The sequence below is a fragment of the Notolepis coatsorum genome (genome assembly GCF_963971535.1).
Source record: "Notolepis coatsorum genome assembly, chromosome: 15".
Classification (NCBI taxonomy): domain Eukaryota; kingdom Metazoa; phylum Chordata; class Actinopteri; order Aulopiformes; family Paralepididae; genus Notolepis; species Notolepis coatsorum.
The window spans coordinates 60,160,204-60,175,387 of record NC_140179.1 but is presented as its reverse complement, the minus strand read 5'-3'; positions in this window follow the sequence as shown (position 1 = coordinate 60,175,387).

The following is a 15,184-nucleotide window of genomic DNA, read 5'->3' as shown; positions in this document are numbered from 1 at the left end:
ATGATGGCATCCTGCCAGTACTTGGTGAGGGTCGTACCGTTCAAGTTTCAAGTTTCTTTAATAGTTGTCATACAGAAGTACAGAATACTTTTATACAAAATGCTTCTTACTGTTGCGCTCCAGAGACTGTGCAAGACAAGATAAGTATGAATAAAATAACATAGTAAAATTAGAAGTAAAAAAAATGAGGTCACAGTGTTCAGTTTAGACATATGTACAATGTTCGATGCAGAATAGACGTAGTTACCATACAATATACAATACTGTGCAGTGTACTAATATACAATACTATATAGTGCAAGGCAGAAATGGAGAAATGGGACGAGGTGCAATTTAGGTACAATTTACAGTAGGTGTACGAGTTGTAGTGCAAATCCTTTATCAATAAATATAAAGTGTAAGTGTGTTTGTGTGATCTAAAGTGTGGAGAGTGGGTGCTGCAGTGTGTTGTTTGGGTAGGAGAAGGGAGAAGGGTACGTGTCTCTCTCTGCCTTAGACGTGAGAGCGACAAGGCCAGTGCTTCTCTTCCTTTGGGTGGAGGTGCCGAATTCTCTGGCACTGGGAATAAGCTACAGATTCTGTCGCTTTCCACCTTTGAGTAAGCATAGCCTCTTTTCTCCATATTTAGCAGTGTGAGCTGCTGTCGTCCTCGTGGGAATTGGGTTCGTTGAAAATGTTTGGAGCTGCAGGTCTCGAAAGCTACTTGGGTAGCTTTGAATCAATATAGTCAAGTTAGACCGCGCTCACAAGTTCTAACACTGGGTGCTGTAATCCCATAAAGTTCAGTATATCAAAAAGCAGGGTAGCACTCTCAGGTTCAATGTTTTTAATGGCAGCCTGAATAGATAGCAGACATGTTTCGGACAATGTCCTTCTTCAGTGATATGGCTAGCAATGGAAATACATTCAAGATGGTAGTTAAATACACCTGGCAGGTAATTACATGACACGGCAGGAAATGACATCACAACGCAGGTGTGCCGGTGCAATGTGACCAAAGGAATGACCTATCAAAGGTTGTGCATACATGTTCCCTCGCTTGCGCACAGAACAGATGATTATTATGCATAACAATGTTTTAAATGTAATTGTAGTTACAATTTCTTTAATAGACCTGTACTACTGTATGTATAATTGTAATAAGTTAATTTATGTGTTGTAAATAAATATTGTTAATATTTAAATAAAATATAAATATTTTAATATGTAAATAATTTATGTGCAATCGTTTAATTTCAGCTCAGTGTAGAGAAATGCAGCGATACTAACAACTGCCTTAGGGCTTGTGTCCATAGCGGACGTTTTATGAGTTGTCAGCTCCTTCCTGTCATTCATTTCTATGCTGGAGACGCGACAGGCGCGCTCCTTTTCCCAGCCCCGCGCCTGACGTTTATGAGCTCTCGGCGGCAGCGTTTTTGGGCGGAGCGCTCTCAGTCTCAGCGCATAAATTTGAAACGAGTTCAACTTTTGGAAAGGAGCGCGCTCATCAAGGTAATCAACATCGAGGAAGGGGCGGAGCCGCGGCAGTCGCAAGCTCTGGCGAGACCCAGGAAAACGCTCTGAGCTTTTTTTTTTCTTTTTTCAAAGCGGCCGGCCTTGAAAAAAACTTCCGCTATGGACACAAGCCCTTACTGCGCTGGCCTATGACGACACTATTGACACCACATATCCGTGACACGCACACCCACAACAACACTAGCAGGCATCAATGTGAGTTTAAGCTAATGACTAGGGATGGGAATCGAAAACCGGTTCCCATCGGGTGTGGCTCCCGTGACTTTCGATTCCCTTATCGCTGCCAGGTTTTTCCTACAGTTGCGCAATAACGTTAGCATGTAGCCATGGCAGACTCTATTTGATTCATTAAGGGCTCGAAATTGCCTGGGTTTTGGTAATATGCTCCCGAAATGCTCCCGCTGTTTGGCTACTTCTATGTGCCATTATGTCACCAAGGTATGACGGTATGAAAAAAATGATACCGCCCATTCCCAAGCCTACTAATGACACTATTTAGTATCACACAAATTCCACTTTTATACTATGGCTAGGGGTTGGAAAGCAGCCATGACAGTATGATAGTAGAGTTGGGCGATGTGCTCCATATTCACATCGTCCTATAGTCACCCTGCGAGATTGCCAATAGCCGATGCTATTGTCCATATTTCTTCTCTCCGTCTCTCTCTTTCCCCCTCTATCTCTCCATCTCCCATTTTCTCACGTGGACTGGGTTAACACGGGTCCCGACAGTCGAGGCTATTGTTCAAATTACAGAATATTTTTTAGTGGCACTTTTTTAAATAACAAAACCCAATTTTTTTTATGGAAGTACTGTATATTTGTATGTCTCAAAATGTTTTGATGGATTGAAAATGGAGGACCCTTATGTAAACAAGCCGAAAGTCTTTTTCTGGTCTTCATCCTCCAGACTTAGCAGTTGTTGTATTGAGCTGTACTGTATTGTACCCATTCTGCAATCTGTTAACGTTTTCAATCAATCAGACAAATGTATAGAAAAGTAACATTCTTTCATATAACAAAAAATTATATTATTGTTTAAGAAAATGTTTTAGCCCTATGCTTGAATATTATTTTAGGCATGGCAACAAATAAAATAAATAAATAAGATATTAAATAAATAAATAGGCTACACGTCTTTTTGTGTTACAAATTGGGCTCACCGATATGAACATAGGCCTCTTTACTTACTTAAAAAAAGGAAACATCAAGAAATATGTTTATGGCATTCCACCATGCCATGTGTGTTTTATTTTATAATTCTCAGGATTATTGCTGAAGTCTGAGTCATACAATACTCACTGACTTTCATAACAGACTAACTTGTCTTGCTCAAGACTTGTTTATGAGTTTAAAGAGACAGCACTGTATCTCGCTCAACCAAAGCCTAGAGCCATATGAAATCCATTTAATTCTTTCCCAAATTGCGTTTTAATATTTCAGAATTCTGTATTTTGCCTTTTATGCCCATTTTACCATCAGAAATAGTGTCTAATAAGTGGGAATGAATAAATGTCCACAATTTAATAAGATATAACAGACCATTTAATGTTTTTAAGTGCTGCAACTCAGAAATACAGTTCAATTTTACACAATATTTTTCAAATAATATTGTAACAAAATAAAAACACACATTTCAAGTGTAAACAAGATACAGCTAGCTACTTTATCACAATGTCAGTAGCCTAGCTATATCTATTCTATTGTGATGGAGTAATGCATAATTTATGCACCTTTAGTTTATTTCATTTATAAAGGACAGTGTGTAGGCCTACTGGCTACTGACAATCATTTGCAAATAGATCCTAGAGGCTAATCTCTCCTGTGACAAAATGGCATCCAATGTAATAAAAAAAAAGTCAACCAACGAGGGTGCACCAGATTTAGCAAGAAGCTATCATCTATAGTCCTATGTACTGTCTGTAACGTTACATAGCTATTTAAATCACAATAGTGTCAGTGATTAGCCTCGCCCTCTAGCTGTATCTATTGTGATCACCAGAGATCATCGTTAGAGAGTTGGCGTCCGCTTTTACTAGTGCTACTGTAACTAGCTCAGCTAGCCCTGTGTGTGTTAACACGGAGGAATTAATCAGGTTTGACTCCACCTGTCTGGAGATCCTTGATGCCGTCGCTCCATTAAAAACCAGGCGCTCCAAACCTAAACCTGAGCCCTGGTTGAACGACAGCACTCGTGAAGCCAGACGAGAGTGCAGGAGGGCTGAACGACAGTGGAAAAAGGACAAGCTGCAGGTGTCTTTCGACATTCTGAGGGACAGCTGGTGTAGATATCAGCAAACCGTTAAGGCTGAAAAAACAAAGCATTTTTCTGATATCATTTTAAACAACTGCCACAAGCCTCGTGTTCTTTTTAAAACGATTAATTATATTCTTGATGTCCCCCAGCCTGTTTGTCTTGAAGCTTCCACTGAAACATGTGAGCTTTTTATTCAGTTTTTTATTGAAAAAGTTGCCAACATTAGAGCTGGCACGTCCACCTCTACTTGTGACCATTCTACTACTACTGCCACCTGCCCTGCCACGTTTAGCCAGTTTGAGCCTGTGTCCCTTGCTCAGCTAGAGGAAATTATTACCCATATGAAGCCCTCAGGCTCCCCCCTAGACGTCCTCCCCCCTCACCTTATCAAAGAGGTCAGCAGGGTCATAGGACCAAATGTCCTAACAATTATGAACAACAGCCTTACAGGTGATATACCTGTACATTTTAAACATGCTGTGGTGCAACCGCTTATCAAAAAGCCTAGCCTGGACGCCTCTGTCCTCTCTAATTTTAGGCCTATCTCCAAGCTCCCGTTTTTATCCAAAATCTTGGAAAAAATTGTACTTGTCCAACTAATGTCTTTCCTTGACACACATGGCATTCTGGAGGTCTTCCAATCTGGTTTTAGAGCACTGCACAGTACAGAGACTGCACTTTTAAGAGTTTTTAATGATATCCTTCTCGCCACTGACTCTGGTGACTCCCTTATTCTCGTACTTTTAGATCTCACTGCTGCCTTTGACACAGTGGATCACAATATTCTGCTCTCCCGTTTGGAGCACTGGGTTGGCATTAAAGGCCAAGCCCTGGAGTTTTTTAGATCATATTTGTCTGAGAGAAGTTTTTGTGTTAGCCTGGGCGACGCTGTATCCTCCACAGCACCTCTCCCCTGCGGGGTTCCCCAAGGCTCAATTCTCGGGCCAATTTTATTTGTGTTGTACCTGCTCCCCTTAGGGCCTATACTCCGAAAGCATGGCGTCTCCTTTCACTGCTACGCAGATGACAGCCAGATTTACATGCCATTAAAAAGAAACACTATCAACCCGGTAAAACCACTATTGGCATGCCTTGATGATGTTAAGGCATGGCTGGCATCAAACTGTCTTTGTCTCAATGACAGTAAAACAGAGGTCATGGTGTTTGGTCCCAGCAATGGTCATGTGCCTCCTCCTGGTGATTTGGGCCCTCTTGGGCTTTTTGTGAAGCCAACAGTCACCAACCTAGGGGTGAAATTCAATTGTGACCTAAAGCTGGACAAGCAGATCAATACTGTGGTGGGAAGGAGCTTTTTCCAGCTTAGGAGGCTGTCCAAGGTCAAACCTTTTTTATCCCGTTCCGTTTTTGAAACGGTTATCCATGCTTTTATGACCTCTCGCCTTGATTATTGTAATGCCCTGTACGTGGGCGTCAGTCAGGCCTCCCTCTCTCGTTTGCAGTTGGTGCAAAACGCCGCTGCCCGTCTGCTGACGGGAACGCGAAAGAGGGAGCACATTTCCCCTGTGCTGGCTGCCCTCCACTGGCTTCCTGTGCGTTTTAGGATTGATTTTAAGGTTTTACTGTTTGTTTTTAAATGTTTGAGCGGCTTGGCACCGGGTTACCTCTCAGACCTGCTGGAACCCTATGTTCCTCTAAAGTCCCTCAGGTCCTCTGACCAGCTCCTCTTGGCCGTTCCAAACTCCAGGCTGAAGCTTAGGGGGGACCGTGCTTTTGCAGTGGCAGCCCCAAAGCTCTGGAATGAGCTGCCACTGCATGTTAGGCAGGCCCCCACTCTGCAGGTGTTTAAATCACGCCTAAAAACACACTTATTTGCTCTGGCTTTTGTTTTTTAAACCGTTTTTTGAGAGATTGGCCTTTTTATGTGACACATTGTACCGTTTTATTATGTGTTTTTATTACATTTTTATGTTTTATGTTTTATCCTATGTTTGTGGACTTGTACAGCACTTTGGTCAACTTTGTTGTTTTAAATGTGCTATATAAATAAAGTGGATTGGATTGGATTGGTGTGTTTTGGGAAGCACGGTCCTTGTTCCTGACATGGCTTTTGAAGTGATCTTCGCACGTGTTTTTGCGGGTCCAGTCCCCACGATATGTTGACAGAATTTGCAAAACACCTTATCGACTGAAGCATAAAAGTCATTAGGATACTGCTCTGCTCTGAATTTAGGGCTTAGTGCGGAATTTCTTCCGACGTTAACGTTAACGACGCACCGAAGCAGCCAGGCGCTTGGATATTTCTCCGTGTTGTGTGTAACATGCTGTAGCGTCTAGGGTTGGGCACCGAAAACCGGTTCTAATAGGAACCGGTTCCTAACTTCCGGTTCTGGAACCGGAAGTAACATATTTGAATTTCGATTCTAAATTTCGATTTTTTTTTTAACTTTTTTTTTTTTTTACTTTGTTAATTAATACCCTAGTTACAGTACAGCAACCAAATTAAACTGTATCAAGTCAACTGAAAATGTGAATAGTATGATTTTCTTTTTGAAATAAAAAAAAATAAAAAATCTCCTTCAAAATAAGCTGTGACCTGTTTTGACCTGCACCTCAAAGAATCGGAATCGAGAATCGTTTAGAACAGGAATCGATATGGAGAATCGGAATCGGAACCGGAATCGTTCAAATCCAAACGATGCCCAACCCTAGTAGCGTCCCCGATCATGTTCGCGTTGCACCAAACTTTCCATATTCTCCCGAACACAGAATTTCAGTCCAGATTAGGGCAAATTCTGCAATATTCCACGTTTTACAGTTGATTCCATTTTTATTGGTCAATTCCGCAATTCTGTACACGATTCCGTGAACGCGGATTTCATATGGCTCTACCAAAGCCCCATGTTCTCCAGTGTTCCCATAATATCTGTTCAGGAAGAGACAACTCTGTATCTCTCTCAAACAAAGTCCCATGTTCTCCAGTGTTATCCCATAATATCTGAGTTTGCAATGCATGTCGTCAGGTACCACAACAGAACAATAAAAAAAATGTATCCTCTTTTTCTCCGTCTGATTTTCTATACTCCCCCCCCCCCCCCCCCCCAAATTTAGTCATTATGCCAATTCCACCCCCTCCCTTACCTGGTTGTTGTGCGCATGTTCCCCCTACTGGTCGGTACAAGGGAACCCTGAAGTCTACCGCATGCTTCCTCCGACACATGCGGAGACAGCCAGCGGCTCTCTTTTCACCTGGCAGCGAGGACTCTCATTGGTGAAGTGTAATGCGTGGGAGGTCACGCTGCATTCACCACTTCCTGCTTTTCGCTGAGCAGGCGCCCAGACCTGACCTGTAGGTGTCGCTGTCCACAAGGCCAGATTACCACCCACGGCTTCCCTCGCCCTAACTCAGCCAAACGAGTTAGTATGACGATCGGCCCAAGCCACAGGCAATGCGGACTCCGGGAGTCGAGACTGCAGCCTCTTGCATTGGTGACGAGCGCAATCACCGCTACGCCACCACAACAGAACAATTTTGATTGACAGTCGATTCTGCCAATTACGTCAGACCGCTTGCACCCACCTCTGCTGTTCTTACCACCAATCGGCAAGCGCTTATTCATTTTTTTACTTCCGGAAAGTCCGCCATTAGGTTACACGATAAATCAAAACATCCAGAGCTCGCGCTAATAACGTTAGCTCCCCGTCGCCGGTTGTAAATAGTTATGAGTGTTGTATGTGCCTCCCTGTATTGAAAATAGTTCATATGTGTGTTGTCGACTCACTATCACTACTGTATGTATAATTGTAATAAGTAAATGTATGTGTTGTAAATAAATATTGTTAATATTTATTTACCTAATTTATGTGCAATCGTTTAATTTCAGCCAGATTAACACCCACGGCTTCCTCCCCCCTAACTCAGCCAAACGAGTTAATATGACGATCGGTCCAAGCCACAGGCAATGCTGACTCCGGGAGTCGAGACCGCAGCCGCTTGCATTGGTGACGAGCGCAATCTCCGCTACGCCACCACAACAGAACAATTTTGATTGACAGTCGATTCTGCCAATTACGTCAGACCGCTTGCACCCACCTCTGCTGTTCTTACCACAAACCGGTAAGCGCTTATTAATTTTTGGCGGACTTCCGGAAAGTCCGCCATTAGGTTACACGATAAATCAAAACAAAACATCCAGAGCTCACGCTAATAACGTTATAAGATGGACTGATATCCGCTCCGTTGTTCTTGCAGAGCAAAATTAGCGGCTTAAACTTGTTGTAAATAGTTTTTTTTTGTATCCACTTTTTCTCCCATTTTTTCTATTTTTTCTCCCATCCCAATTTTCATATCGTCCAATTCAACCCTCCCCTGTCTTCGAACGTTGTTTCTTGCCTCCCACAAGCCGGCTGCAATGTGGACTAAGTCATACATAGCACGAGTCCCCTCCGATACTCGAGGTAACAGCCGTTGCATCTTTTCACCTGCGCGGCTCGATCTTTCAGCGTCGAGGGTCTGGGCTTTGGAGGGGCCCCGCCCCCGTCGCTTCTTGATTCTACTGCGCAGGCGCACCAACCGACCTGTAGGAGTCGATGTCCACAACGCCCGATCCCCACCCTTCAGTTTCCCTCCCCGTAATACGGCCAATGTGTATTACTGTGGACGACCAGCTAAACTGAAAGCAATGTGGAGAGCGGGGCTCGAACAGGAGGCATCCTGTTCGAGCCTAGTCTCCAGCATTCGTTGCGAGCGCCTTGCACACTGCGCCACGTAGCCGCCCAACTTGTTGTAAATAGTTATGGGTGTTGTATGTGCCTCCCTGTATTGAAAATAGTTCATGTGTGTTGTCACTACTCAGGGAACAAAATAAGTACCCGCCAACCGCCAATGGCGGGCAGATTTAAGGTTTGGCGAGTAACAATGAGAGGTCTGCCCGCCACCTGGCGTGTAACAAAATAGTTCATATCGATGAAAATCCTGCACGGGTCTCATTTCCGCCCCAAGCGCAGCTCCAGTCATAATATCTATGGCTCCGGCAGCTAGCAACGTTCGGTTCATCATATCGATACTAGGCTTGGGCGGTATGACGGTATTACAATATACCGGGGTATTTAGAAATACCGACGGTATTGAAAATCAATACCGTCCGTCACCGTCAAAATCACAGATGCGCTTCAGCTTCTATTACAGTGAAACTGAGTTTTGAGTGTAGTGCACACACTGAGTGTAGTGCACACACGCGCCAGCAGAGGGCGAGACCAGTCTAGTGGAGCGAGTGGGTCACAACGGTGTTCACGTTTTACGGTAATGTTGCGCAAGTGCTGTGAAAATACCGTAAAGCGTTGTGACGAGAGTTGATGTGTGTTGTTGTGGAGTGGTGCGCTGGTGGAGCAAGCAAATACTCTGTCTCTTATTATATGTGAACTAAAGAGTACAAGGTTTACACAACAGTCCCCACCCGCCTTTTTATTGTATTTGTATCGTCCTGTACTATCCGCTGTCAGCTGTTTATCTCTCTTTGTGAGATACTGAGCTTGATTAGATAGCGTTAGCTCACGCTAACTAGCGTTAGCTCTGCGGCTAATCTTAGATTACCCTGAACTAAATCAATGACTAGGTTATAAAGCATTCGAGTCGTTTTCACTGCACATAGAAGTAGCCAAACAACGGGAGCATTTCGGGAGCATTTCGGGAGCATATGAAAACTCATGCAATTTCGAGCCCTTAACGAATCAAATAGTCTGCCAAGGCTAGATGCTAACGCAGTAACGCTAACGGTGCAGGCTTCTGACTACCAATCTGAGAGCTGACGATGATTTGTTTACTTGGTAACACGCGTTGCCACCCCCCCCCCCCCCCCCCCCCCCCCCTGATGAAAATGAAAGTCATACCGTCAAATACCGTGCACCGGGGTATGATGTGATAAAGGTATAACGGTGTGAAAAAAAAGGATACCGCCCAAGCCTAATCGATACTCTTATTTTGAAAAACCCCATGGCAACTCGACGAGTCATATCCGCCCAGTCCGTGCTAATGTCTGTGTGGCGCAGGGCGGTCAAGCAGAGGAGCAGGGCTACACAGCAGTGCGCCTCAGGGCTGTACACTGCGACGAGATGATCGCAAATTGCCCCTTAATTTGGCCCGTGCGAGTGGTAAATAATATTTGGGGGCAACCTTGCGAGTAGTGATTTCAACCCTTCATTCGCATTTCACTCCTAAATTAATAAAAAAAAAATTGTAAAACATTAGCCTACAACCAGGGCTGTACAGTGTACAGTTCCTAGCGAACATTTGAATCGAAACTGAATGTGAACTTCCTTTCAATAAGTTTAAGCCGCTAATTTTGCTCTGCAAGAACAACGGAGCGGATATCAGTCCATCTTATGACAACCACGTCCGATGTGGAGCGATGATAAGCAGTGGTGCAGTCGTAATATGGAAACAGCCTAGACGCCACGTGCACGCGCGCTCCCGCGGATGTGCATACATGTTCCCTCGCTTGCGCACAGAACAGATGATTATTATGCATAACAATGTTTTAAATGTAATTGTAGTTACAATTTCTTTAATAGACCTGTACTACTGTATGTATAATTGTAATAAGTTAATTTATGTGTTGTAAATAAATATTGTTAATATTTATTGACCTAATTTATGTGCAATCGTTTAATTTCAGCTCAGTGTAGAGAAATGCAGCGATACTAACAAGTGCCTATGACGACACTATTGACACCACGTATCCGTGACACGCACGCCCCACAACAACACTAGCAGGCATCGTGTGAGTTTAAGCTAATGACACTATTTAGTATCACACAAATTCCACTTTTATACTATGGCTAGGGGTTGGAAAGCAGCCATGACAGTATGATAGTAGAGTTGGGCGATGTGCTCCATATTCACATTGTCCTATAGTCACCCTCCGAGATTGCCAATAGCCGATGCTATTGTCCATATTTCTTCTCTCCGTCTCTCTCTTTAGAGCTTGCACTAATAACGTTAGCTCCCGGCTGCCCACAAGTACCAGCGCTCCGCAGATTTTACTGCAAAGAATGTTATAATAAAAGCCTTTCTATACATTTGTCTGATTGATTGATTGAAAACGTTATTAACTGATTGCAGAATGGGTACAATTCAGTACGGGCTCTCTGAGCAAAGGAACTGAGAGATATGAAGAGACGAATGCTTGCTATGGTCGGGTAAATATGCTGATGTTATTGATGTAACGTTAATGTCACGCAACGAATTACTTAACGTTACACGGGTCGCGCTATCCAACGATAGCCTTTTCAAATGTTTAGTTTTCTCCGCTCCGCTCTGCTTCAGCACGGACCTCTCGTACCCATATGCATGTGTGAGTGTGAGCGTTTTAGTGTGTAACTAAGCCCCGCTCCTGATCGGGCAGACGGAGAGAGACCGAGGGAGGAGAAAACGGCCAACAAGATTTGCAACGTTTAAATTCCTCGAAAAAAAAGGAGTCAGGAATCAGTACTCGCAAAGGTGTGCGCAAATATTTTTCTCTACTCGCAGGCAATATTCTGGCACAATATGCGATGCCCTCCTCGCACTGTACAGCCCTGGCTGGTCAGATGATCTTTATTTATTTATTTTGTACATTTTAAATGTAGTAAAAAAAATACTTGTTTGCATGATCTGGTTGGATTATCAAAACTTTGCAACTGCAAGAGAGACTTGGGCTGGAAGAGGTGAGTGAGAGAGATAGTGTGGTAGAGAGACATCCACTGTAACAACATTAGAGCAACCGGTGGAATGAAACTCAGCACAGTCCAAAGTCCAAAACCAATTCTAATCAAAATAGAATAGGTCTATATATGCTTTTATGACATTGTATATGCTCTAGTGCAGGGCTGTACACTGCGACGAGATTATCGCAAATTGCCCCTTAATTTGGCCCGTGCGAGTGGAAAATAATATTTGGGGGCAACCTTGCGAGTAGTGATTTCAACCCTTCATTCGCATTTCACTCCTAAATTAATCCATACAAATTGGATAAAAATAATAGTAAAACATTAGCCTACAACCAGGGCTGTACAGTGCGACATTATGTTGCGGTGCTATGAAAGAATCTGTTGGCAAATGAACTTACTGCGATAGCCTGTGTGGAAAAAAAGATTTGCGTGTGAAGTGAATCTGGGCCATGCAACTTGGTAGTTGTAGTCTATCGTGCGATTAAATACCATGTCCCCATCTGCGTAGAGTCCATACATCCAACACCAAATCCCATAATTCCTAGCGAACCATCGAAACTGAATGTGGGCTATGCATCGCCAAATAAGAACTTCCTTTCAATAAGTTTAAGCCGCTAATTTTGCTCTGCAAGAACAACGGAGCGAATATCAGTCCATCTTATGACAACCACGTCCGATGTGGAGAGATGATAAGAGACCATAGCCCAGGGGTAGGCAACCCTAGGCACGCGGGGGCATTTTCATAGGCACAGGGAGCAGCATTAAAAAAAAATATATATATATATATATATTTTTTTTTTTTTTGCTTTGAAATATTATAGTGAAATATTTTGCACTGTTGTCGCATTTATCTTGTTGAAATCCTCCCACAGGTTCTTTTTACTACCACATATTTAATTGAGACCCTTTATTTGTTTATTATTTCAATTTAGCTGGAAATACATTGCTACATCATTCAGTAACATTTGCAGAGCCTTATAACAAAAACATTATTATGGTCACCATTGTGACCAGTGGGATTAATCAACGCATTTTATTATTTATTTTTCTATTTCATTGAACATTGCACATGTTAAAAGCCATTTTTTTACTCAAAATGTGAGTATTACCAAGTCAACTTGTGTTCTTAAAACATAGTTTTATTAGGTTGAAATAATGTGGTTGTGTACTTATTTTTCTGTTAACTTATTATGGATTAAAAACTGAAAACCTTAACACTTTGAGCGCCACTCACGGCTAATCTCGGGTTTACGATTGTGACGTTGAAAGCCACGTCACAGCTTTTCTCTGGATTTTTTTTTTTTTTTTTTTTTTTGCGATCTGAAATCATATTGCATCACGCGAGCCTACCGTTGGAGATCCAGGGGCCGCCGGCGATCAGATGTGAAAAAAGCGCCCCCTATCGTCTCCCAGATGGTAAATCACCCTTTTGGAATGGACTCAATGAAAATGGATGGGGGGAAAAAATATTCCAGTCCACATTTTCCAGTCCACTGATGCAGCCGGAGTTACCAGAGTTCATTCTGGAGCCTCTGAGCCGCAGCGAGCATGGGTTATACTGTACACACGTTGGATCAATATACTTATCGATTTTTTCCGAATGGTGATCAGGAATTGGAATATACCATTTGATGTCAGGTAAGGAATCTATGTTATCAGTGTTAGGATAATCAGACTCGTTTTCATGGAGATATAAGCGTTTCCACTATATGTGATATGGCTGTTTCACTGTAAAAGCCATGAGAAAATAATAGCAGCGATTATCAGCGCAAGGCACGAGCGTGCGTGCGCACACATATACTATCGACCATCTAGCGTTTATTTGAAAACGATTCATAAATAGACCGACAAATGATAACGTTCTGGAATATTCCAGTAAAAGGCGATTATCAGGGAATGTGTTGTTTTTTCTTCGAAACCGAGTGGTTTTCAAAATGCTATAAAAAGGAAATTAAGCGATAAAAACACAATCTGCTTCGCCAATGTTGACTGGAAAATGATTATTTGATAAGCGATGGGCAGATTAGACACATAGCATAATGTAAAACATAGATTAGGCGATATTAACGTTACATGGGCCGTGGACCGTGGCATCAACGGGGTAAAAAGGAAAACACGGCCCGGCACTGAAAGTGTTAATGCACAGTAACTGAACTCAATATTTTTAAGTTCTGGTAACTTATTATTATTTATTTTTTTACAGTGTAGTCTTGCGATCAATCAAAATGTATTTACACGATATACCTCACATTCACCCTCCATTCACATCCTGGTGTTCTCCTGGTGTTCTCCATTAGGCCTGTAGGTGGAGCTATGACAGCACACGTACAGTACACACACCGATGGTGTGTGATGTGTCCAAAAATGAATGGGCAAATGTGAGTGAAATGGTCGCACTGTATGCAGCTGTTTGTCTGCATTGCATTCCCCCCCCCCAACTCAGATTTAGGGTTGATACAACCATCATAATAATAGTTAATAATAACAATAACAATAATGATGTAATAATGTAAAAATTTTCATTAAAAAGACCTGATTATGAGAAAATAAATTTATGATGCATGGAATATTGTTGAGGCACACTAGTTACAACTAGAGCTGCCGCGGTATTGATTATTTCCTTACCGCACAAATTTGCAAAATATTTCCTACCGCCGCGGTTATTACTGCATGCACACAAAAAATTAAAAAAAAAAGTTTGAATGCATTTTTTTTTTTAGTAGTAGTCTACTCTTTATAGCATATAGCCTGCCTCTAGTCTAAATGTCTATTTTTAGAGGATGACTTTGCAGCATGAATATTGTTTGGGATTCGGCAAAGCACGCATTAGTTATTGAAAGTGAAACACGGATTCGAAGTTTACCCTCTGGTCGTGCGCCGTTCACTCGGTGACGCGGGCAGGGGTGGTTACCCCTAACCCCCCCGACCCTTTCTTATTATTATTACTATAAAGTTACTACTTTATAATAAAGGCATTCGTTTTGTGGCATTAACATTATATAGTTATACGTTCAATAACATCAGCGTATTTACCGGACAATAGCAAGGCAAGCAATACTCTATTCATATCTCAGTTCCTTTCTTTGCTCAGAGCGTGCTGAGTTGTCCCATTCTGCGGTCTGTTAATAAAGTTTTCAATCAGACAAGTGTATAGAACGAAGGGCTTTTATTATAACATTCGTTGCAGACAGTAAAATCATTATGTCTCGTTTAGTACTCCTTAGGAGCGATCGTAGTCCACTCCGGCGGAGAGTTAAAGCTAACGTTATTAGCCGTGTTGTGATGATCTGACATTCAGGAAGTAAAAACCTAATACGCGCTTGCCGATTGGTGGTGACGCTACAACGTGTGACGCGTCTCTCTTCTGACCAATCAGTGGTCTGCAATGTTTCACGTGACTTTTCTGGTACCCAATAGGGTCGCTTGGAACCTCGATAGATGAGTAGGGTATATCTGCAGAGCCGCAAGCCCAACGAGAGGCGGGTAATTTATTATTATTATTATAAAAAACAGCGGTGACGCGGTATTCAGCCTACTCTGCGGTGGCCGTGATGTAACAGCGATACCGCGGTAATGCGGTAATCGCGGCAGCTCTAGTTACAACTATATTTCAAACAGGCACTCCATGTCAAAAAAGTTGCTGACCCCTGCCATAGCCGATTAAATTAAGTCGGATCTGGCAGTGATGATTACAATGACGGGGACACGGACACTTCTAACGTTCAGCCATGTAGGTGAGTAGCCCAC